This window comes from Lissotriton vulgaris, chromosome 3_1, assembly GCF_964263255.1.
Source record: "Lissotriton vulgaris chromosome 3_1, aLisVul1.2, whole genome shotgun sequence".
Classification (NCBI taxonomy): domain Eukaryota; kingdom Metazoa; phylum Chordata; class Amphibia; order Caudata; family Salamandridae; genus Lissotriton; species Lissotriton vulgaris.
In genome coordinates this window covers 908,343,735-908,370,412 of record NC_141689.1, presented here as the reverse complement: position 1 = coordinate 908,370,412, position 26,678 = coordinate 908,343,735, and the positions used below count along the sequence as shown (strand labels likewise).

General features: G+C 48.4%; 1 protein-coding gene across 3 annotated transcripts in view; it reads left to right on the top strand.

The window, feature by feature from the left end:
- The window catches only part of APBA1 (amyloid beta precursor protein binding family A member 1), a 514,808-nt gene that overhangs the window by 291,494 nt on the left and 196,636 nt on the right, over positions 1-26,678 (top strand). The window lies entirely within an intron of this gene.

Below are 26,678 nucleotides of genomic sequence, written 5' to 3'. Positions count from 1 at the left end.
TTTTGGATTAGGATGGCTTGAGCCTTCTACCTGAAGAAACACGGACAGCATTTCAGCATTACTGACAGCTCTTGTTGACACGTTCGAGGTTCAAGAGCTCATACTTGGGGGATGATTTAAGACATGAATCAAGTATTAAAGATGGAGACTAACATAGCTAATAACGGTTTATTGTACACATCCTTCTTTCCATAGTATCATCTGCAACCTTGATGCTGGATTTAGCAGTTTTTTATTGCTGCAGTCTGTGATGGGAGACTACTTTTCCCAAAATTACTTCTAAGAAATTGTGTGTTTTATTAGCTTTCAAAAAAACCAGTTGCTTCAGAAATAGGAAGCTTCCCAACACATCTTTTGATGAAAAGTGGCTTCACATGCCCTCCAGGCACAAGGCAGTAAGGCTTAGTCTCGGAAATGTTGTGTTCATTTGTAAGCATTAAAATAAAATATTTACTGGGCAGCCCTCACATATGCTTGGTTTCTCCATATGGAGAATGTATTTTGCTTCAGATTTTATTTATTTATTTATTTATGCAATTTTATATAGCGCGGACTTTACCCGAAGGTGTCAGAGCGCTTCACAATAGGAACAGAAAAGATACAAACTGAGAACATTACACGAGCAACAGATTGCAGAGGCATACGTTACGTTACATACGGTAAAGTGATAATTGTGAGCAACCAAGAATACATGAGGTAGTAAAAATTGTGAGAAACCAAAAATACATGAGGTAGACAAGGTAATTGTGACACTTGTGAGCAAACAAAATACATGAGGTAGTAAAAATGTGGGCTACCAAAAATACATGAGGTAGTAAAAAGTGCACAGGAGGAAAAAGTGACAAGTGTGCAGGCTACAAGTGTGCAGGCTACAAGAGAAAATAGAGTATAATTTGCGGTATAATACTGCAATATATGTTAGACACTCAAGCACAAGAACAAACGATTACGTAGGCAAAAGTGGCACTTGTGCAAGTATCAAAGGTAAAAAAAAATGTGAGAGGAAGCAAACCGTGTGTTACAGGGGCAAAGTGGTGAGTGCAAGTTGCAAGAGGGTACCAAACACAAGTACATGGATAATACTGCAATAAAAGGCAAACACTCTAACCGCAAGAACACACTGGGAAGGCACTTCCATGGACATGAGAAGTAGAAATTTTCAGTAGTGGGAGATTTTCCTTCAGATAAAAGAGAGTTACTTTTGGAGGTGTCTCTGGAGGAGGAGAGCTTTGAGGTCCCTTTTAAAGGCCTGGGAGGAGGCGGTGGTCCGGAGCTGAGGCGGGAATGAGTTCCAGATTCTCACTGCGTTGCCTGAAAAGGATTGGGCCATCGTTCTTTCCTTCTTGAAAGTGGGAGGTTCAAGCAGTAGATTCTCCGCATTGCGTGAAGGTCTAGAACCTCCAGAGAGTTTCAGTTTATTCGCCAGGTAGCGGGGAGAAGAGGAGTGCAGGGCTTTGTGGGTGATACAAGCGGTCTTGTAGATAGCTCTAGCCTCAAAGGGAAGCCAGCGGAGGGTAGATAACATCGGTGTGATGTGATCGCTTCTTTTGGCCCCATAAATGAAACGAGTTGCTGAGTGGAAAACAGACTTAAGTGGGGACAAGTGGGATTTGGGGAGGCCAGTAAGAAGAGAATTGCAGTAGTCGAGTCTGGAGAGGACCAGTGCTTGCACCAGGGTTATAAGGATAAGGGTTAGATGAACACTTTGCATAAGTTTGTGTTGCATGTGCATGCGTTAAGCACACATTAGTACACGTACGTTCTTAATGTACATATTGTCCAACTGTTGAAACTATCTTGATCCTGCTCCATTGGATTGGGAGCAAAGTAGGACATGTTTTGAAGTCTAATTGGAGATCACAGAATGGGATGATGAGTTGCCACATGTATGTTCGCCATGCTTAGGCATTGCTTTCGTAAACGGCTCCTCTGTCTGTAGGTTGATTAAGATAAGGAGGAGATGAGGAATATAACGCTGCAATAGGGCATTAGGCAAGCCTGACAACATCTACAAAAATCATGCATTATGATTAGAACATGTAAATTACTTTCTACATTGACCTTTAGAGATTTTCACAGACAGTTGATTAATAATACAAGCAGGTCCGAAAACACAAGAAAGGAAAAATCTTACATTCGCCAAGCACAACACATGGTGCACACTAGGGAATGTATGAGAAAGCTTACTGTTCATTCGGCATCTCAAGCAGAAGAGTGTTGAAACAGTTAAACGTATGGTTACATCAAAACTTTATATGGTGCATCCAGGCAATGTAATAGGGTCTGGAAGTACAGCTGAAGCATGTTACAGATGTGGAAACAAAGGACATATAGCCATTGAAAATATGTGCTCTGTGTTGAATACCAAGCACCCAGCTTGCCTCTTGCTTGTGGCCTCCTGTTTCTACTTGTTCCAGCCTTATCTAGTGACACTGCCTGAGTTTTCCTGCCCGGGTATTCAAGACCGGGTTTTCCCACTCACCTTTCTTCCCACCAACAGAAGCCCTGCCTATCCAAGGCCCTACTTAATGCAGGCCACAGCGCAACCGAGACCACTGACCCTTACACCCTCCGCAGATACACCATTGCCGAGATATACACTCTTGCTGCTGCAACAAATGCTGCCACTGCACCGACCCATTCTCAATGGTAGGACCTTTTACCTGCACCCACTGCCCCTTCGCCTGCCACTACTTTGATGTAATCCGTTATTTGAATGTTCACAAGCAGAATATCCATGAGCGAGTCATGACATTAGGTTTCACCTCACTAGAACACCCAAAACACATTGGGCTGAGCATCGTAACTTTGTGAAGAAAGTCTGCTCTACATCTCTTACAATTCACATTCATGTTTTATAAACACTTGTTTATATATTCACAGTGTTTCATGCCCCCGTCAGTATATTGCCAATCCATAATTTCAATTAAGCTCTGCTTTTCAGTACCTAAAAAACTGAGTATCCTTATTATGCTGGGAAAAAACGGAGGACTTCTATGCAATGAACGTCTATTTTACACATACTTTTATGATTCACATTTATGCTTTACATCCACTTAATTATACACTCGTGAGAAGTTTCGTGGCCCGTCAATGTATTGTCACGTAGTAATTCCAACAGTAGCCCTGTTTTGAAGTATCTTGCAATAACAAATTGAGAGCTCTTATGCGGTTGGGAAACACAGATAACTACTTCTCCCATGTTCTCCCTGTGACTGCAACCTCACTTCCAAATGCAAGAGTTAAAAGTGCACCGTAACCCAGTGCAGCCACCCATAGATGACCGGCCACACTGCGAGTGATCAGCAAGTGAAACCAGCACCTTTAAGGTACTTCCCATTAACCCCCGACAGCCACTTATAGCACACTCACAAGCAGGTAGTGAGCAACATTGACTCTGCCTTTCCACCCCCTTCTTGCTCTCCATATCTGAAAGAAACAGGTTGGTGTTAGATTCCTTACCTTCGAACATCCCCAGGCGTCAGACTGGATCAAGAATGTTTTGCGTAGCAGTACCCCTGCGCGTCGGTAGGCGTCGTCTGCGGCTCCGTGTCCGTCGTCGTTGGCGCCGGGATAACGTCGCCAGAGTATTTAGACGCTGCCCTCCCGCACTGGCGTCAGTTCTTCTTTTTTCCGCAACAAGAAGTGCAGATCCGGAAAAAGCAGTACTCCTTAGTCACTATTTGACTAACTTTTTCGATCTTTTTGATCCTGTTTCGAGTCTTAAAACTATCGGTGCCCTGTACCAATTGCAACCGACTGATGTAGGTTACTGACCCCCATCGCCGGTGCCTGTATTGCCTTGGGGCCGACCATGACGACAAGTCATGCCCCAACTGCTGGGCCTTGACATTGAAGGCTAGGCAGGAGCGGTCCCGTAAGCGCCTCGAGCTCCGGCAGTCGGCCCCGTGTCGTTCACGGTCCCGGTCGAGGAAGAGGTCGAAGGACCGGTCGCGGGTCCACAGTCATCGCAGCTCAACGAGTCGTCACCATTCGTCAGGCTCCAAGTCCACAGGTAAGAGGCACAAGAAGTCGAAGAGACGACATCGCTCTTCCGACTCCCCCCGACGCTCACGCTACACCGCCCACGCGGATCCGCCGGAGCCGCAGGCGCCGCTGCCTGCTCCACACCTGCCGGTCCCTGGGCTGAATGCGACACTGGAGGAGATCGATGCCTTCCTCATGGCCATGAGGTCGCTCTCTCGTCTGTCGGGTCCCGCTGTGGCGCCTTCGGGCCCCGCAGTCCCGACTGGGAGCCCAAGCAGGCCGGGTGCTTCGGCCCCAGCGCCGTCAACGACTTTGGTCCCACCGACGCAGGGCCCCACCGGATCCGGGTCCGGATACGGGTCGCCGCTAGTCGACCTTACGACCCGTCCGCTGGCACAGAGGAGGGGGCAGCTTACAGAGTCGTGCTGACGAGGGCGGCCAAAGCCTTGGGTCTTGAGCTTCCCATCATGGCCGTGAAGACTAACTTCCTCACCGAGGTCCTTAAACTGCAGGCAAGCTCTTCGGAGCCTCTACTGCCGTTTAATGAGGACCTTACTGATGTTCTGTTGGGCACTTGGTCCAGGCTCGCTACAGTTCCTCCTGTAGATCGGAACGTGGTCAGGCCCCACCGCCCGGGCGACCCTAGCTTCCTTTCCACCCACCCCACCCCGAGAGCCTGGTTACCCAGGCCTCTAACTCCCAGACCACATTCCCGACTGCACCACCTGATCGGTAATCCAAAAGGTATGAGCAGTTCGGGAAGAAGCTGTTCTCCTCACTTGGTTTGGGGTTGCGGTCAGTCTACACCGCTTGCCTTTTGGGCCGTTATACCCACTCTCTGTGGGACACGGTCGCGGACATGCTGCCAGCTTGCCCAGAGGAGGCCCGGGTCAAACTCGCTCAAGCCCTTGCGGAAGGGCGGGATGCAGCACAGTATTCTTTCCGATGTGGGCTGGATACCACGGACTCGCTGGGCAGGGCGATTTCCACGACGGTGGCGGTTCCCCGCCACGCCTGGCTGAGGTCCGCCAACTTTTCGTCTGATGTCCAGAATACCCTCATGGACATGCCGTTTCATGGCCGTCGCCTCTTTGGCGACAAGGCAGAACGTGCGCTTGAGCGTTTCAAGGACTCCAGGGCTACGGCCAAGTCCTTGGGCCTGTCAGGCCAGCGCCAGCAAACTTCTGCCTTTCGCTCCTTTCGTGGACAAGGAAGGGGCACCCCCTCACGTCCTGTCAGCCACGGGCCGCAGACTAACATCCAGCGCGGCGGCGGACGTGGTAACCGATGTGGCGGTGCCAGGAGACAGCAGCGAGGCCAGTCCACATCTACCCCACAGCATCCGCCTAAAAGTCTTCCTAGTCCGAGCTTTCAGGCCCATTCAATGCCAGTGGGGGGCAGGGTTCCCCATCACCTCCTCCACTGGTGCTCCATCACATCGGACAGGTGGGTGCTGCAAATCGTCCGAAAGGGCTACCCCCTCCCCTTCGAGGCGACCCTTCCAGCCATGCCACTGCAGTACCACCGCGTGTCGGGGGATCACTTGCAACTTCTGCAAGAGACAGTTACGGTCCTCTTGGCCAAGGGGGCCATCGAGCGTGTTCCTGGGCCAGAAGTAGGGTGTGGTTATTACTCCCACTACTTTCTGGTTCCCAAGAAGGGCAAAGGGGGCCTACGCCCTATCGTGGACCTGCGGAACGTCAACGGCTTCCTCCGGAAGGAGAAGTTCAAGATGCTGACTTTGGCTCAGGTCTTAGCTGCCCTAGACCCAGAAGACTGGATGGTAGCGTTGGACTTGCAGGACGCATATTTTCACATCCCCGTCCTGCCGGCCCAACAGCGTTACCTGCGGTTCACAGTAGGCCACGAGCACTTCCAGTTTACCGTGCTCCCCTTCGGCCTTACCAGCGCCCCTCGGGTGTTCACGAAAGTGATGTCGGTGGTCGAAGCCCATCTGCGCAGATTAGGGGTGTCAGTCTTCCCCTATCTCGACAACTGGTTATTGAAGGCGGGCTTGCTCCAAACAGTCGTCGGACACCTCAAGACTACGGCCGACCTCCTGCAACTGCTGGGGTTCTCCATCAATGTGCCGAAGTCACACCTGTGTCCCTCTCAGAAGCTCTTCTTCATCGGAACGGTTCTGGACTCGGCGCAGTTTCAGGTTTATCCTCCCGAGCAGCGGGTTCGGGATATTCAGGCTCTGATTCCAATCTTTCTGCCTTTAACCCGAATCTTGGTCAGGTTGACGCTGCGGCTTCTGGGGCTGATGGCCTCCGGCATCCTTCTGGTGCATCACGCCAGGTGGCAGATACGGGCTCTGCAGTGAGAGCTGAAGTTTCAGTGGGCCCAGCATCAGGGCAACCTGTCCGACTACACCCTGATCTCAGATGGCACTGCGAGGCAGTTGCAGTGGTGGCTCACGGACCGCGATTGGGTCACGGCAGATCCCTCTCCCTACCGCAACCGGAGCACGTAGTAGTGACGGATGTGTCCCTCCTGGGCTGGGGGGCCACATGGGAGAGGCGGAGATCAGAGGCCTCTGGTCTCCGGCGGAGTCCCAGCTCCATATCAACCTTCTGGAACTGCGGGCAATCTGACTTGCACTGAAGGCATTCCTTCCCTCTCTCCGGGGAAGTGCAGTCAGGTGTTCACAGACAACACCACCGCCATGTGGTACTGCAACAAACAGGGAGGGGTGGGGTCGTGGACCCTTTGACAGGAGGCTCTGCGTCTCTGGCAATGGCTGGAACACCAGGGCATCACCCTGGTAGTTCAACAACGCCAGGGCTGATGAACTCAGCCTCCGGTGCATGATGGATCACGAATGGCGTCTGAACTCGGACGTGGCGCAAGGCCTCTTTCAGCGATGGGGAGAGCCTTGGTTAGATCCATTAGCCACCGAAGAGAACGCGCAATGTCATCAGTTCTGTGGGTTGGAATTTCCAAGGCGGCACTCGCTCGGCGACGCTTTTCGTCACGAGTGGAGCTGCGGTCTATTGTACGCCTTTCCGCCTATACCACTTCTGCCCAGAGTGCTGAAGAAGATCAGGCACGACCGGGCCCAAGTCATCCTTATGGCTCCGGACTGGGCGCGAAGATACTGGTATCCCGAGCTACTCAGCATGTCAGTCGATCCCCCGATTTGTCTGCCTCTTCAGGAGGACCTTCTGTCGCAACAGCAGGGAACTGTCCTCCACCTGTCCAGTCTCCACCTCCATGCGTCGAGATTGAGCGGCGACAGTTGAGGTCATTTGACTTGCCTCCTGAGGTCTGTGATGTGATTCTGGCAGCCAGGGGTCCCTCCACAAAATCGGTATACGCCTGCAGGTGGAACAAATTTGTGGCATGGTGCACAGCAATGGCTGCGGATCCTCTCTTTGCCCCTCTTTATGAGGTTCTCCTCTTTATTCTTTCTCTTGCCCAGCAGGGCTCTGCTCTGGGCACTATCAAGGGCTACCTCTCTGCCATTTCAGCCTTTTTAAGGTTACCTGAACAGCCTTCTCTTTTCAAGTCTCCTGTTGTAAATAGATTCTTTAAGGGCATCACTCACGTGTTTCCTCCTGTTCCTTTTGTGATGCCTCAGTGGGACGTGAACCTTGTTCTTACTTATTTGATGTGCGCTCCTTTCGAGCCACTTGACAATTGCCCTCTTCGTTTTGTCTTGAGAACGCATCCCTCTTTCCTGCTCAAGGTAGTCACAGCTATCCACATCAGGCAGTCCATCACCTTGCCTACCTTCTTTCCGCCTCCGCATCCCTGGAAAGAGGAAGAGAGGCTCCACAGTCTGGACCCAAAACGTGCGCTCTCATTCTATCTGGACCACACACGCCAGTTCTGGGTGGCCGACCAGCTCTTTGTTGGTTACGTGGGCGCTAAGAAGGAATGGGAGGTGCACAAATGGACCATCTCTCGGTGGATCATGTTGTGCATCAAGGTATGCTACTCTGTGGCTAAAAAGGAGCCTCGTGTTGGGCTGAGGGCCCATTCCACTCGGGCCACGGCGGCTACTACTGCCCTGGGTCGGGGAGTCCCCTCGCAGGACATCTGTCAGGCAGCTACGTGGGCCTCGCTGCACATGTTCGCTATGAAGGATGGCGATTGCCGCCGGGACTCGCCGAGTTTTTTCTACCTAATACCTACGTGAACCCATTCAAGACAAGCGCCCGTTTACGTGACAGTACTGCAATTAACTTCACCCAGACCTCGCTTATATATTCATATGGCGCCACGTCGGCATAATTAAAGTTGGTATTTTCTTGGAGCAGCTAGTCTCACCAGGAGCAGTATATTATTTGGATTCTCTTCCGCAGCGATCCTTCTCTACCCCAAAACAGGATGGCCCCACTTCGCCCCCTCCCCCACGGTACTTGTCCTGATGAAGACCCCGGTAAGGACTCAATTTAGCCTACATGTAGGGGTCGAAACGTCGACGACTTCCTCCTTTTGGGACTTCCGGCACATCCCCTGGATTGTATTAAATTATATATGTGACCGTAGAATGTCCCCAGCGAATTGTATTTTCAATATTTGCCATAATCTGTGTTGGCTTTTTGTTTTTGGAATATTTCCAATGACGTTTCGAAGATTGTAAATATTTACCCTCTTTTGAGGCTGTGTACTTTTCCTAACTTTTTCACCGCTTTTGAGCACCACTTCCTCTCCTCCCCCTTTTCCCTCTCCCAACATGGGGCTTTTCACTTTTCTAATGTGATTGTAATTGCTTCACTGATTCATACGTTGTGTTGTTAAATAAATGACAACATTTATTTAAGAGTAATAGTTTGATTAATTTTTTATTGTTTGGCAATAGTGTTAGTGTGTCCTCACTCAACACGTTCTCCTTGCGGGGACCCTTTCTTTACATTTACCGCACATGTTCGCTAGACACTAATGCCTGGACAGCCAAGTCTGGAGAGATGGCTATTTCGGCCATTCCGTTCTCCAGGACTTTCTGGTATGATCATTGTTTCGCAGACCCACCACCGGGGTTGGTATTGCTGGGGTATCTATTCTAAGGTAAGGAATCTAACACTAACCTGTTTCTTTCAGATGCACAAGTTACTTACCTTCGGTAACGATATATCTGTAAGAAACAGTAGTTAGTGTTAGATTCCTTACCGCCCCATCCATCCTCCCCGTTCTGCGAACCGATATCTAGTGTTAAGGTTCTCCCTTTGAGGGCCCTAGTTTAATGGCACTAGTGTCGGTTTTTATCATGGCTCTGCGTTCCTGGCGCGGAAAAGCTGTGTATAAGAACTGACGTCAGCGTGCGAGGTTGGCGTCTTAAGTACTTCGGCGGCGTCATCCCGGCGCCAATGACGCCGACGACCGACGCGGAGCCGCAGACAACGCCTACCGATGCGCAGTGGTACTGCTACACAAAACTTTCCGGCTCCAGTCGACTCCTGGGGATATTCTAAGGTAAGGAATCTAACACTAACTACTGTTTCTTACAGATATATTGTTACCGAAGGTAAATAGCTTGTGCTTTTCAGCCTTGGGAACAGCTGCATTCGAAAGCTGCCATGGGGGCCATCACTTCCATGAGCCCTGTACATCAGGCACGATCAAACACTGACAAAGACCACCCATAACCAAAAAAAGAGACCTCATCACCTTCAAAAGCCCAAGCCAATACAAGACGCACACTTACGAAGGAGGAAACAAACCTTCTTCATACAAGTAAGTTTTTTACTTCCCACCCACTGCTTTGCTATGCCGGCACTGAGACTACATAATAACACTGTGTCCATATTTTTCTGTCTTCTCCTTTTCTACCTAACCCAGAGACCTGACTCAAGGTGAAGTACCACACCTGTCTCCCCTTACAGAGAACACACCACTAGGATCCCCACAGGGGAGATACCAGTTGAGCCAAAAACTACAACAGCAAGTGGTATGTTTTGGTTCCCGAATGCCAACCAATATGATGATGAGATTCCACATGTTTAAACGTGACATACATCTTTTGTTTTATTTTTATTACATGTGTAGTGTCCTACACAGGAAAGCACAAAGTCCTGAGGAAGACCTTCACTAAATTTCAGGCCCACAGAGAAGGTTTAAACACGTCGGCGTAACAAAGTGTGTTCAGAGGGCATACACACCCACTCAAGGTCACTAATAGCCGTAGGACAAAATCTGAGACGATTCTTACCACCCAGAAAATGGAATAAGGGTGTAATATTGTGCCCCGACAATGTTGGGTCCCATGGTTTACTTGAGAAATGTAGTGGTGACATCGGACAACAGTAGGCAAACTAGAAGACTTTATTCTTCAAGACAGACAGCAGGAGCACGAAGCGTGATCCCACCATCGCCAGCCATAGACCAACTGCTACTGGTGGAATCACGCGACCGTGTCATTCCAGAGAGGTACAACAAAGCACCACAAAATATAATAGACAGATTACAACACCCCCCCCTCCCTTCTACCCAAAAAAGCAAAAAACAAACTGGAAACAAAGGAAACAAAAACAAGAACTAGTCATGGCAAATAAAAGGTGAAAAGTAGATGTGCTGAAGATAGGAGGGGGAAACCAAGTTATCTTGGCACCCAGAGGAGGTGGAAGACCACGGGGAAGGGAAATGAAAGCATCCCCAGAGTCACCCTCGCTACTGACTGCAGACCCATTGACTTAGATCCACATCACTCATCAACATGAAGCAGTTCAAATTATCACCAGAACGGACGCCAACAGGTATAGCCGCTTTGTCGCTCACACTCGACCCTTTGCGATACAATGCAACCATGCGTTTGCTCCATTTGTTGCCATTGTCAAGAAGCACGCAGTTGTCAAAAACTTGCCTCACTCTGAAGGGACCCCAGAACTTGGACCAACCTTTGCCAGGCCTGCCATGTTTGATTTTAGGATCCAGTCACCAGCACATACACCACCTGCATCAAACCTGACAACATCCGCCTGGACAAATTCTGATTTGGGGGAGACGAGCCAAGTAGGTTAAAGTTTGGTGCCAGGCTTCCTCCTGTGCAATTTTTCAAAGGGGGTAATACCCATTGTACTGTGGGAGGTCGTGCAATGCGCCCAGACCATCTCTGCAACCATGTCCCTGACATCCTTTCCACTCTGTACAGCCATGGAAATGGTACACTTCACCAGGCGATTATCCCGTTCCACCATGCCATTGGCTTGGGGGTAGTAAAGAGCTGTGCGGTGATGTAAAATACCACACTTACCAAGAATGTTGAATGCCAAACAAGTTGAGTACCATTGTCCGTGACAAGAATATTGGGAAGACTCTCTTCTTGAAAAATAATCTTTAACTTTCAATGGTCCTCTTAGTCAGGACATCAGACATAAAACGAACGACAAGCCACTTAGACTGAACATCAACCAGCACCAAATCATTTCTCAACCTCTCCTCAACACCGTGCATAGGTCCAATAAAGTCCAAACAAACTGTACCCTAGGGTACACCAGGTTCTTCAATGTGACTCAGGATGGCATGACACCCTGTCTTGAATCTCTTTTTACTCTCCGTGCACACTTCACAAATCACAATCAGCTCATCCATGCAAGGCCACCAGAAATTCTCTTGCACCAGTTTCTTGGTCATGGTTTGACTGAGGTGACCTTCCTGGGTGAGCTTGATAATCTTGGGCCTCAAGCCAGTGGAAGGTACAAATGTATCATTTCTCATGAGGACCTTAGAGTCACTTACACTTAACTCATCCAATACCTTCACAAACGGTCTTACCGTGGAGGACAAAGTGCTCTCCCGTCGTTCACCCAAGATCTATGAACTTGCACCACTCGTCCGCCGAAAATGCACAACCAACGCACTCTTCCACATGCCCCAGAGAGGCCACAGCAACATCTTGTTCCCAAAAGGAACTCAAATCAAATATTCAGCTCCCCCCTGCCCTTCAATGACAAGCGAGACAAACAATCAGCTTGTGCATTTTTCCACCCCAGAATGTGAGACACCCGATACCGGTATTCCTGGAGCCTTGAAGCAAGCCTGGCCAGTCTTTCAGAGCCTTTACCAGAACCGCCTGGACTCCACACCTTCACCAAGGATTTGTGGTCAGTGCGATTACAAAAAACAAGACTCCATAAGAAGGTCCTGAAATGCTCGACTGACCAGGCTGCTGCCAGAACTTCACGCTCGATGACCGAATAGTTACTCTCACAAATGGACAAAGAGTCCGAGGCCAATGCCACTGTTCTCTCAACACCCGCATGCACTTGATAAAGGACAGCCCCCAACACACAAGCACTTGCGTCAACTGTTAGAAAGTTAGTAAAGTGAGTGTCAAAGGGTGCGGGAACACCTGCCTCGCAAATGTCCTTTCCAATCAGATCGAAAGCCTGCTGTTGAGCATCACCCTACATAAAGTAACACCCTTTCTTCAACAACAACCTGAGGAGCTCAGTCTTTGTAGCAAAGCACTTAACAAATTTGGCATAGTACTCTATTAAACCCATGAATGACTGTAACTGTTCTTTGTCATGGGGAATGGGTGCATCACGAATAGCATCTAGGAGATCAACACCTTGCACAGAAATGGTATGTCCAAGATACTCAATCTCTTCCACTAGAAACTTACACTTACCTTTCCTCAGGGTAAGGCCTGCCTCCCTCAGTCTGCCAAGGACCTCCCTCAAAGTTTTGTTGTGCTCTTGAATAGACTCCCCAGAAACAAGGATGTCACCCTGACAATTTTTTACGTTGTCTACGCCCCTGAAAACCTCCGACATGATTCACCCAAACACGCTGGCAGCGGATGACAAACCAAAGGGCAGCCTTTTGTACCGACAAGTGCCCTCCATGGTAATGAAGGCTGTGAGGATTTTCGACTCCTCATATAACTTAATCTGGTGGTAAGCATTTTTCAGATCTAGTTTGGAAAAGTTCTTGCCACCCTTAAGTAAAAAGCAATAGTTCATTGATTTTGGGGAGAGGAAAAGTATCAGTGACTACATGTTGGTTTAAACTACAAAGGTCCACACAGAACCTGAGCTTTCCATCAGCCTTTTTGGTGATAACCACCAGAGAGACCGATTCAGAGGCCTCAACTGGTTCGATGACCCCATCCTTGAGCATGTTCTCGATCATCTGCTTGACCTCATCCCTCACAGTGACCCAGACTCTCCTCAACTTATGCTTGACAGGGATAGTACCTACCTCCTAAATATTCTTATGTGTATAACCCTTCATTTCACCAAGGTTACCACTAAAGACATCATCCATCTGTGGTGATGTCGGCCAAGCACAAAACTTGACCGGAAGCATAGGGATGGATGACAATGTGAAGGTCAAATTGGTGACCCCAACCCAGGATAGGGGGATCATACTCTGCAACGTATATTTTACCCACAACCTGTCTAGACGTAAATACAATAGGAGATGAAAAGTTGCACCCCCTGGTACCCCCTAGGATCAATGTCCTTCGTAAGAGTGAAACTGGTGGCCACTCTTTTTTCACATCCATTCGGGTATGATAGTGTACAGTAAACCACAGTCCACTATCAGTTACCCTTGTTTGCCCAAGATCCCAAAGAGTGCCTTCGGACTACGCTTTCTCTCATAGCACCACTGCCCGGAAGACCCATCAACACGTGATCTTCACTGTCTCCATCCAGACTCAATTCCTCTGCCACGGCAACTCTGGACCTGCCGGAGTCTTTCCACATACATGCATAATGACCTCTGCAACCACACTTCCTGCGGTTTTGTTTGGATGCAAAGCACCATTTACAGTTCCTCGCATGGTCAGTGTTGCCACACCTAGAACAACCCTTGGACTTAGTGGACATCTGAAACTTGGGATTTTGTTTGTCGACTGAGCTCTTTGTGGTTTCATTTTTTCCCCCCGATAACCGCTACATCCCCTTCGACACTTTCTTTTTTGCTCATCTCCAACATGCAACGTTCGGACTCTTCCACAACTTTGGCAATGGAGATAGCATCCTTCAAGGTGGGATTCTTTGCAGCCCAAAGACATTCCTTAGATTTCTTACTGTGACATTGAACAATCAACTGATCCCTGATGAGGTCATCAGACATTTGCCCAAATTTGCACTTTATTGACAGCTCTCATAGACTATAAGCATATTCATCCAGAGGTTCCCCAGCCCATTGTGGCCTGGTATAGAACTTGTAGCGAGACATGACAATGTTTTTCTCCTTCGAAACCTTTTTATCAGGCGCAATTTTGCCGCCTTAAACACATCCCCCACTGGTTGGTTGTCATTGCCTAACATCTGAGGTGAGCACTTAAAAATAGGATGGCCTCTTTACCAATGGTACCCAACAGTAATGCCTTCTTCCTTTCAGTTGAAAACTTAAGCCCATCCAAACCTATAATGAAGCAACAAAATATGTAAACTTCAAAAACCAAAAAGATTTTTGACACGCTTTGACTAGAGAGTTCTGCAAACATTATGGTGACCAGCAGGAGGCTTCTTTCTCAAAAGTCAAGTGCCTGTCATCTAAATGATCACATGACCAGCACAACTTTACAAGTGGGCGTTAGGAGAAGCACAAGAGAAAGGCACGATGAGAAGCTACTGCGTGCTGCCCCTGTGAGCTCTAGCGAAGTCTCTCAACACGCTGTTAACCCCAAGGAGCTGCAGGTGAGCTAACATCAAGCATGACTTTTTGAATGGCAGCAGCGCTCAGGCATAAAGCAAAGCCAAAGTTATGAAAGCAGGCTTCTGCTAAACTTCACAACAGCTTTTCCACTTCACCAGACATTAGCGGCTGTTAGGTTCATGTGTGTCTAAAAGCAGGCCAATAACCAAAGACACGCTGAGTACCGTGAAATTCGATGGGGGCTGACACAGGCAAACGCTGTGGCTACTTCTCACCTCAGTGACGTGGGTCCTCGATTTTTAAGATGAACAGCGCCCGAACAGCTAGCTGATACTCCCACACACGCTCGTTGCTGGTAGCTCAATGCCGATCCCTGGCAAAATGCGGCTTCTCCTCACCTCAGAGATGGCGTTGACCAGCTTTATAAGAACAGCGCCAGGACACCCGTTTTTGTCAAGTTCCTTGCAGCAGAGCGCCACCACAACCTTGTGCTGTGTCTCCACATGCCTTTGTCCTAAAAGGGTGTCACTATGTGGCTGGCGATCGTCTCCAAAAATGTAGTGATGACACTGGACAACAGGAAGCAAACTAGAAGACTTTATTCTTCAAGACAGATGACAGTAGCACGACGCATGATCCCACCATCGGCAGCCACAGACCAACTGCGGCTGGTGAAATCACACGACCGTGACATTCCAGAGAGGTAGAACTCTGGAGCAAGGAACAACAAAGCACCGCTCAATGCAAGAGCCACATTATAACACAAACGCACACTAGAAGGCTAATAATATATCCTCTGTGATAATAGTAACAGAATCTGCATATTGGAAACGTACCTTTGTTGAAAACAGCAGTTTGTGAATATACATGTTGGACACTTGTTAGGTTTCGACCTGGCGAGGGCACGCAGTGCCCCTCCCAGATCGAAAACTTTTGTCAACAGTATGGATGTTCGGACCTCCTCTGTTTCCCATTGGCTAGCTCCATAAATGGAGGCTAGCCATTGGGAGACAGAGGCTGTCAATCACGCTTTCTCGGGGAAAACACGATTCGGGGGCGTTTCTCGGGCTTTTTTTAAGTCCCGCCCCTTTGTCCCGGGCCGCGCTGTGATTGGCTGCCGGCCCGGGACCTGACTTGTTGCCGTCTGGAGCTTATCTGCGTTCCGAGAGGGGAAAAAACGACAACAGGAGGATTTGTCGTTGGCCAGGCTTGTTCTAAATAGTTACTGAAGCTGATAGAGGTAAAATGTTAGTGTTTAAACCAACCTAATCTGCAAACGTAATCTTATGATTGGTAATTTTCTCCGTCAAAAAGTGCACCCTAAAATGCCTGACAGGATTTATAAATCGGGTTTGAGTATTTAAATTACATTAGTTTAACTGTGTGCGAAGACTTGCAGCAGCACATTTTGACAGAAGTAGCAGGAAAGCTTTCTGACAAGCTTTGTTTTCCGTACCGAGCAGCGAGAGATTAAAGATTTAACCAGGCTCTGAGGCGTCGAGAGCGACGATGCACGTGAAGCGTGCGGTGCGTCCTCCTCTCCTGAAGGAGGCAATACTGTTGTGTGGCCGCTCTGGCTTCTGTCAAGTCTCGCTGGCACCCATGTGCGTCTATCTGGCTCTGCACGACTGCCGGCTTCTTAGGCTGTGAGCGCCTCTGCACTTCGTTGGTTACCCGACGTGGAATGTTTGAAGAGATCGTCTAAGCCGCTCGCACCTCACCGGTCTCGCACTGTGTGGGCCAACCCCGGGGCACCGCACCTCACCGGCCTCAGACTCTCTCCCTGATAACCAACAGGCTCGGCGACTCAGCCGTGAACGCTACTCCTGCCCACTACACTACTAGTTGACATGCTAGGCGTTTCTTCCCAGTCTTCTGATATTTGCCTCTCAACGTGAAGCCCACCCCTAACGGAACCGCAACTTTACCACACTTCACTGCATACTAACTTTATCCGTGGGGCAGGTAGAGGGTTAACTAACTGATTGGCAACTATCTCTTCCTCGCAGAAGTGCCTTACCCTCTGACAAAAACCCTTTTCGCTACCCCCCTGATCTTCAACATACTTGTTATTTTCCCGTTGCTCTGTCGTCCCCCCGATGATGGCGCGCAAATACCGGAGTCCATCCTCAGCAGCCTCATGCAGCCTGACAACGTGGTTATCCAACAGGTACCAGCCTCTGGAGGGAGAGGGCTGTGGGTGGCCCTTTAGGGAAGATGTTGCTGGGTTGAAGCTTTTACTTTTCTACAAGTTGGCGTAGAGTAGGGGGTGGGCTGGAGACGGGCTTGTCTGTACGTGGCATTTATCAGCTATGTAAATTTTTAGAAACAACAACGTACTCCTTTTGAACACTCACCCATTTGGAAAGGAAATTTACCATTTGCTTTAATAAACAATGGGCATCGAGACACGACTTGCGCACCTCAAGCTTTTTGAATGTTCCCATTAAAAAAGGAACTCAAATTCTCCCTATCTAAAATACGCTTTGGTAAAAGTTGAGATCGCTGCTTCCGTCCCATGTGTTGACTTTATTCATTCTTGTTAACAACATTTTTATTTTACTTGCACTGTTGGCTATTTGCTGCTGATTTAGTTAGATATTTTTATCCTTGCTCACACTAGCAGTTAGCTCCCTGTTTTCCTGGTGGTAATAGGTTGTTTGGGCGATGTTTACTAACTAAAACTCACTTCTTGCGCCCCTTTAAAATGCTCTAATGCCTCTGGGCTAAGTCTGCGTTGTATAAAAACTGTAAAACTAAATAAGCATTGGCAATGCCAATAGACCTGGCATATGAATGAAAGTGCATTTTGTGTCATTGATGGGTTAAGGCACTCAATTCATTGTACATTAATTCTGTCACTTTCTTTGCACTCATGCATCCATTCTTTAATCAACTGGCTCGTTATTGCATTCACCCTCTGACACCACTACAATAAAATACATACAAACTCAATAATATGCATGATAAAATAAAAAAATAAAAGTCCTAAAACTAAAAACACTTTGGCATCTAAAAAAGTGGGTATTTGCTCTCAGTAACAAAACTAAACAAAGTAAAGATATTGTAAATAGTCTATTGTTATAAAATTAAACTATGGTTGCCACATTTAGCATGGTGAGCATAGGACCCTCGTATGGCCATACCCTTGCCAAGGCTATGCACGGACATGGGTTCCTTGCTCACTGGAACCAAGCTGCACCTGATTGAAAAGGCCCAATGGTAAAAAAAACACCGTCTTGGATTGCTTGTGTTCTGGTTCATAGAGGATCTGGCTTGGCAGTTCTGGCTGGACTGTTCCTAATGTAGCAGAGTTGAGAAAGATTTGTGAATGGCTGGGTCTAATCTGGCGGGCGTGGTATTGTAGGCAAAGGTACACTGGGTTGGAGTGCTACAATGAACGATTGCCAGCGGTTAGACGTTTTACAAGTATCCTACCATCACCTTTTGTGTGTTGGATGTCCAGGGCAAGAGATTAAATCATTTGATCAAACAAGATTTATAAAATGCTGCTATTCACTTGGAAGAGTATTGAGGCGCTGAGAGCCAAGTTGCTTGGGTCAAGTCAAGTCAAGTCAAGTCAAGTCAAAGATTTATATAGCGCGCTACATACCCATAGGGTCTCAAGGCGCTTGAGGAGGGGTGGGGAATTACTTGTCGAATATCCAAGTTTTAAGTTGCTTTCTGAATGCTAGGTGGTTCTGAGTAAGGCGAAGGTGAGTAGGAAGAGAGTTCCAAGTTTTAGCTGCCAGGTAGGAGAAGGATCTGCCTCCCATGGTGGTTTTGTTGATGCGAGGTACAGTGGCAAGGGCTTGGTTGGAGGATCGTAGCTGACGGGAGGGGGTGTAGAAGGACAGTCGTGTGTTGAGGCATTCGGGTCCAAGTTCGTAAAGTGCTTTGTGTGCGTGGGTTAGGAGGCGGAAAGTAATCCTCTTATTTACGGGGAGCCAGTGGAGGTTTTTCAGGTGACCAGAGATGTGTTCTTTACGCGGGATGTCTAGTATGAGCCTGGCTGAAGCGTTCTGGATGCGTTGGAGTTTTTTCTGGAGTTTTGCGGTGGTACCGGCGTAGAGGGTGTTTCCGTAGTCCAGGCGGCTAGTGACCAGTGCGTGGGTGACCGTTTTACGAGTTTCGGTGGGGATCCAGCGAAATGTTTTTTTGAGCATGCGAAGAATGTTGAAGCAAGATGATGAAACGGCGTTGACTTGTCTGGTCATCGAGAGTGAGGAGTCCAGGATGACGCCCACGTTCCGTGCGTGGTCTGTCGGGATGGGTGCTTTTCCAAGGACCTCTGGCCACCAAGAGTCGTCCCAGGCGGAGGGGGAGGTGCCTAAGATGAGGACTTCTGTTTTGTCGGAGTTCAGTTTCAGACGGCTGTGCTTCATCCACTCGGCTACTTCTTTCATTCCTTCGTGTAAGTTGGTTTTGGCGGTGTTAGGGTCTTTGGTGAGTGAGAGGATCAGTTGAGTGTCGTCAGCGTAGGAGATGATGTTGAGGTTGTGTTGGCGAGCGATGGTCGCAAGGGGGCTCATGTATACGTTGAAGAGGGTGGGGCTGAGAGAAGATCCTTGTGGCACGCCACAAATGACTTCAGTGGCCTCTGACTTGAATGGTGGGAGGCGGACTCTCTGGGTTCTTCCGGTGAGGAACGAGGTGATCCATTCCAGTGCTTTTCCTTGGATTCCGACGTTTCTGAGGCGATGTAGAAGGGTGCTATGGCAGACTGTGTCGAAGGCAGCGGAGAGGTCGAGGAGGATGAGGGCGACTGTGTCTCCGTTGTCCAGTAGAGTTCGAATGTCGTCAGTTGCAGCGATGAGTGCGGTCTCAGTGCTGTGTTTGGCTCGGAATCCGGACTGTGAGGAGTCAAGGGATTTGTTGGTTTCGAGGAAGGCGGCGAGTTGGTTGTTGACAGCTTTCTCGATGACTTTGGCCGGGAATGGAAGAAGCGAGATGGGGCGGTAGTTTTTGAGTTCGGTGGGGTCAGCTGTGGGTTTTTTCAGAAGGGCGCTGAGTTCTGCGTGTTTCCAGCTTTCCGGGAAGGTGGCGGAGTTGAGGGAGCAGTTGATGACATCTCGGAGGTGTGGTGCTATGATGGAGTCTGCTTTGTTGAAGATGTGATGAGGGCATGGGTCAGTTGGGGATCCTGAGTGGATGGAGTTCATCAGGCGGATGGTGTCCTCAGTGGAGATTGGGTTCCAGTCGTTGAGGATGTTCAGGGGGGGTGAAGGTCCTGCAGAAGGTTGGGTGGGTTGGTCTCCGGGTCGGTTGTCGAAGCTGTTGTGGATGTCTGCGATTTTGTTGTGGAAGAAGGAAGCTAGGGAGTCGCAGAGGGCTTGGGAGGGGGTGATGTCGTTGGAGTTGGCTGATGGGTTGGTAAATTCTTTGACGATGTTGAATAGTTCCTTGCTGTTGTGGGCGTTGTTGTCTAGTCGGTCTTTGAATGCGGCTTTCTTGGCAGACCAGATTAGTTGGTGGTGTATGCGGGTGGCGTTTTTGAAGGCGTCCCTGATACTGGTGTTTGGGTCTTTTTTCCAGGCCTTCTCGAGGGAGCGACAGAGTTTCTTAGATTTCTTAAGATCATCGTTGAACCAGGAGGCGCTTTTGCTGCCTAGTTTGATTTGACGTTTTTTCAACGGTGCTAGGATGTCGGCGCTGTTGGATAGCCATTGAGTGAGGTTAATGGCTGCTTGGTCGGGGTTTGGGGAGTGGGCGGGGGGGTTTAGAAGAAGCGATGAGGAGATCTGGTTGACGGTGATTTTGCTCCAGTTTCTTCGCAGGGTGGGTTGAGGATGGTTGTGGATTGTGGTCTCATTGTAGATAAAGTGGACGCAGCTGTGGTCCGTCCAATGAAGAGCTGTGGTGTGACTGAATGAGACATGTTTGCTGGAGGTGAAGATAGGGTCGAGTGTGTGACCTGCAATGTGGGTGGGGGTAGTGACAAGTTGTTTGAGTCCGAGGTCGGCGAGATTGTCCAGAAGGGTGGTGGCGCTGCTGTCATTGCTCTTTTCCAGGTGAAAATTGAGGTCTCCCAATAGAATGTAGTCCCCGGAGGGGAGGGCGTGTGGGGTGATAAAGTCAATGATGTCGTCACTGAATTGTGCACGGGGTCCTGGAGGCCGGTAGAGGAGGGTGCCTCTGAGTGTGGTCTTGGGGTCGGTGTGGATCTGGAAGTGGAGGTGTTTGGTGCAGGTAAGGTTGACGTCTGAGCTGGTTGAGATGCGGATGGAGTTCTTATGGACGATAGCGATGCCTCCTCCTGTTTGCTTGATGCGGTCCTTACGGATGATCTTGTATCCTTCCGGGGTGGCAATGGTGATGTCTGGGGCTGAAGAGGCATTCATCCATGTTTCTGTTAGGAAGGCGACGTCCGGAGAGATGGTGTCTAGTAGGTTCCAGAGGTCGATGGCGTGTCTGTGGACCGAGCGGGTGTTGAGCAGGATGCATTTTAGGTGGTTGGTGTCGGGTCTATGTTTGGTGTTGGTGGATGAGGAGTTGGTTTTGGTGACGTCGAACTTGCAGGATTTGCAAGAGAAGGGTCCATGGGTGCGTCCAGGAGCGGCCTGGACGCAGTTGGGGGAGCGGCCGGGATTAAGGGCTAGGAGGGTGGTGGCATCGTAGGTGATGCGAGTGGGCTGGGCATTGCGGGAACCAGGGGGTCTGGCGCTGGCCGCGGGCTTGGCGCGGACGGGCGTAGACGGGCTTACCTTTGGCGCACCTTCGACGCGGCCGCAGCGCGTTGGGGCATCAGTCATAAATGGAGAGAGGAGGGGGCGGAGCGAGGGAGGGGCTGCAGGGAGGTGTGATCGTGGTGGAGGGGCGGGCTGGCAGGCACAACAACAAACAAAATGGCCGGAAGTATTTCACAACAACAAATATTTCAAGATCGGCAGCCAGGGAAAAGAAACGTGCAAGTGGGCAGAGGCACAGATAGATTTGTAAGCAGGCTGACACAACACTAGGCACAAGCGCAGCAGGCAATATGCTTTCAAAATCGCGCAGCTTAAATGCTAATGAAAATGAAATAATGAAAATCACTTGCGTGGTGTGTGCACGAGAATGCTGCTAAGCGTCACCAAAATGCGGAGCACAAATGCCAAGGGTGCAATTAAGAAGCTAGCGCTACGATACCCAGAGTTCAGGGAGCCTGGGGGAGCGACCGGATCTGCACGAGGCAGGAGGCAGATCAGTTAATCAACCAAATCTTGTTTCCATCCGAATACCTGAAGAGAAGGTGATATATGGAGGTGGCGGCTGTTTCAGGACATGGCTAGGTAGGAGATGGAGAGTCCTCCACTGTTTTAGCAGATGCTGGGGGAGTGAGCGAGGGAGAGTGTCTGGAGGGTTTGTGGAAGCTCTGGCGGTGGGTTAGCATTTTGAATTGGCGTAGCTTGTGGATGGGAAGCCAGTGGTTTTTTTTTTAGGTGAGGGGTGATCTCACTTTCATTGTGTACTCGGATGTGATTTTGGACTGCAGTTCTTCACCATGGGGTGGTGCACCGGCTCTGAAGAGCTCAAGCCTGATGGAAACATTTTGAGGGGGGGGGTCATTCATGAGCGCGAGCTACACAGACAATAACTATTTAAATGTGCCTGTGCAGGGAGGGGGCGAATTCCAATGGAGGGGGCTGGGCAATGAATTACTGAGCACAAAGAGGCACTTGGTTGGCCAGGGGTGATATTTGTATGTGTAAAGGGTAATTAACACGTTTGCCAGGGGGCGGGAGAGCGGGGGTGAAGGCAGCGTTGCAAAATCGGAGGAAGTCACGAATCGGCCCCGTTTGAAGCTTCGAGCACTATCACCGGAGGGGGGGAAGAGACGTTGACCTTTGACACCTGCATGCAAGGTCTCTCCTTAAGGAAGTCGGCGCAGGGGAGAGACCAGATAAAGGGTAACCGTGTGATCTTGTCCACTGTTGCCACCCAGGGCTAATGGTGACATCTTAAACCACAAGGTCAAAGGTCGAGCAGTTTGTAAATACAGAAGGTAGCCCAGGACAATATTACACTTTACCCATTATTTGCATATTTTATTTTGCTTTCTTTTGGGTAGTTAAACCGAAGAAGTGATCGTCTTCAAAGTGCAGTTAACAATGGGCACTGTTTAGAATTGGAATATTCCGGTTTTGTTTGCCTTTCGTGAATGAATTGTTGCTAAAACAATGGACGCCAGGTTTATGCGATTCTGTGGTTGCTGCGTTTACAACATACTTAACGGTTGCTGCATTTGCCACATAATATGCCTAATTTGGAGATTTAAAAACCTGCTGCTTCTAGTTGAAATGGATGGATATGACACTGCCAGAGAAAGTGCTGCATAATGTACACGTGTTCCTGCATTATGCTGGTGGAGTGTGTCGTTATGTCCCTGTGATGTGTGGCGGGTGTTCTAGTGGCACACTTTCAGTGGGTGTATGTCGCGACTATCTGGGATTGGCGGATATACTCTGCCCTGAGTATGTTACTTAAACTGAGCCCACGTGAGTGTGTGTGTGTGTGTGGGGGGGGGGGGGGTAGTATATGATATTCCCTTGCGTCGTTGTGTGTGGAGGAGAGTTATGATCTGCCCCCCAAGCCATGCGACATCATATCGTCCCGAGGGGTGTGGGTGGGTGTGGAGGTATTGTGTGCAGTGTGATCCTTTGGTGCTGGGTGAGTTCTGTCATCGCTCCCATCAGTTACATTATATAGTGCCTCTCGTTATTGAAGTCTCCGTCGCCTTTACATTTAATGCAATGCCTTTCCGTGTGAGTTAAACAACGGGTTGAGGCAGGAAGGCATCCAAGGGTTCCTAAGCCTTAGGTTTGCAATTATCTTTCATTCAGTTTTTGCTTTGGACTGGGGACGCAGTTCCTTTCCTCGCACTGAAAGCAATCTCAGCAGCCACTTGCAGTGGGTTCAAGGGAAATAGAAGTAACGCTTTTCAAAGACCTACTTTCTTCGACTGTTTGCTTTAAGAATGCTCCAACTTAACAAGTAAAAGGGAGTGAAGAGGTGCCAAATTCTATGTTGACTTCCCTGTAAAGGAACTGGTGACTTAGAGCGTCTGATGATGTTCAGCATCGGTGTTTGAGCCACGTGGTTCTCAATCCACAACTGTAAAGCCACAAGCTATCTATCACTCCAGCTGGGAAGCCAATTTCTGTATGGGCATACTGCACCTGACTGCAGATGCCACTAGGGTCATTCTGCCAGTCTTTGGTGCAGCTATTAATTAAAAACCTTTTGGTTTCTAATCCCAGATTCAGCATTTGACCAGCACTGTGTGATTTTGAGCAATTTAATGTGTGCTTCTATTATTACCAGCGTAAAATTGAAGCATGCTGTATACCAGCAACAAGGGTCTTGATGTACTTCAAGCAATAAGGGCCGCTCTGGGTGTGTGTTGCTGGCTTGTGTGTGTGTGGCTCTGGGTGTGGGTGTGTGGTAGTAATTGCTGTCTGCTGAGCTCGTCCGTAGGGTACAATAGGTCTCGCATTTGCAAGAGATTAAGCTATTGGCATTGTAAATGACAATGCCATTTATTTATCTGTTTTCAAAACCAACACATAAATAAAAATGTTGTCATTTACAATGCCAATAGGTCTAACTTTTCCAAAGGCGAAACCGTTGCATTGTAAATGCTTGTTTTTGTTGTTGTCATAGAGTAAAAAGCATGACATGAATATGTTATTGTATGTATTGGAAAGTCATGTCATTTGTTTGATTGTCTAGTTACTTTAGTTATTTTGTCAGGTGTGTCATGAGATCGAGTTATCTTAGTTAGTCTGTCATTTATGTAACATAATGTGTATTTGTAAAGCGCATGTTCACCCAGCAGGGTATCTTATCTTGGTGCTGAATACCAGATGTTTATTGTTACCCAATTCGATGGTATGTCACTGTGTTGTGTATATTGAAGTGAATACATGGTGTGGACATATTCCAGGTCCACAAGAAAGAACTTTTCTTGTCCTAAACAGTTTTGTGAATATGTCTTGATTTAAATGTGTGTTGTGTAAAGTTTCACAGGTATAGGCATGCGAGGATATATAATAAACATTATTCAAATAATAACCAACATTTGTTGGTAATATGACAGTGCGGAATAGTTACGCAGCCTGCATAACAATTGTATAAATCCATGGTATAGGGCAGTGGTTCCCAAGCATTTTTTTCGACCCGCACTCCTTTGACCCTTTAGTCATTGCTTGTGGCTCCCCACTGTTACTGTTTTTTGGAGATTGGGGGGATGTAAGCCTGGCCTCGGGAGAACTTGAATTTTTCTCCCAGAAAAAAATTGGGATGAAGCTTATGAAGGTATTATAATCATATACACATGGTGTTTCGTATTACTATGGCGGTGCCTCTAATACAATATTCCTAGTTACCATTGTTTGCCCATGCTTTTTTTAGAGTGCCCTCTCAAACTTTTTTATCCCACTTACAGAGCTAAATAGCACCCCTATGCATGTACGCCCCATTGCCAAAGTGTTTCTGCGCTTGAAGAATATTTGCATACATTTCCATTTCTACCCATGTCATAACGTGCCAACACACCTGTCTCAGCAGGGTCATTCATGATTTTTTAAACAACATACAGCTTTATTTTTGCTGTCTCCTCCCTAAAGCTGCCTCCAAATTAATACAAGCCAAATAAATTCCTCAGATTTTTTTTTAAACGTCCCTCTTTCTTGCTTCTAAATGGTGGCATTATGCCATATATAGTCTTTTACTTACCTGTGCTCGAGGAGAGAGCAAGCCTGTCTCGAAATGTGTGTGTACTGAAAGAAATGTAACTGGAAGAACCTATGATTCAAGTACAAGTCTCAATACTTAGTAATTCTTAATAATAGTTAATGTGTTTAATAGACAGGACAACTGTACTTTCCTGATAACTGCATTGGTGTAAAATGTATTTGGAAAAAACTAAACGATTAACGAATCTAACAAAATAAATCAGGCATCTTCCGCTTTCTTTGGAAGTGTTTGAACATGGGAAGCCAGTGAAAATATGGAGGCCATCTCCCTCGACATGCCCTCAATGTAGCACTATGTTTACAGCTTTAGGCATGTCACTTACAAATCTTTGACATCATGCATTTAAGTCTAATTAGTTTAACTAAAGCCAACAGAACCTTCAACATTAAATGCATGAAAGTGCTTGGTGCGGGGCTCAGCCTGGCTAGGTTTGACAGCTCCACAGGAAGCCACGGCGCACAGTTTAGGAACCATTGGTATAGGGGGTATCACTTTGTACACTGTCTTCACATAGCACACACAGAAGCCCCACTCCGAACACACCCCAGACACCACCTGAACAAAAACACCAACTCGCATGCACCCTTCTTAACACACGCTCACTATGCAAACACACCACCAAGATTTGGAACCTCATCTCCATCCTCACACCTGACATCCTCTTCCTCACTGAGACCTGGTTCAACCCCACTTCTGCACCCGACATCGCTGCTAGAGTACCCAAAGGGTACAAGATCACCCACCGCTACTGCATTAACAAGTCTGGCGGAGGGATCGCCATCATACACAAGGAATCCGTCCAATGCACCACCACAAATTACAACATCACACCAGCCATGGATCACTCAACATCCGACTCCAAACAGACAGCAAAACCACCACCAGAGGCACCCTCGCCTACCGTCCTCCAGGACCACGCCCAGTCTTCTGCAACTCCATCGTCCCCCTTGCCATAAACTTCAACAACTTAATTTTCCTCAGCGACCTCAACTTCCATCTCGACGACCACAATGGCATCAACACTACCAACCTCCTCGACAGCATGAACAACATCGGACTAACTTAACTCGTCCACAACCCCACGCACACTGCAGGCACACTCTAGATCCCTTCTTCAGGCCCTCAACCTCACCCACCCCAATTCATCCTACAACCTAGATCAGAATGTCTGGAACTTAAACAATTGGACCACCAACTGTGTAGACAGCATCGCTCCCACAGAAGATCCACCAAGCAGGCTAGCTGGTACACTGAACACCACAGAACCGCTAAACGACACTGTAAACAACTGGAAAAGTGATGGCACACCAGCAAGAACACGACCAGCACGACCACCTTCAAGACCGCCCTCAACCTCTACCACAGACAGTTGAGGGAGTCGAAGAAAAAGGCCT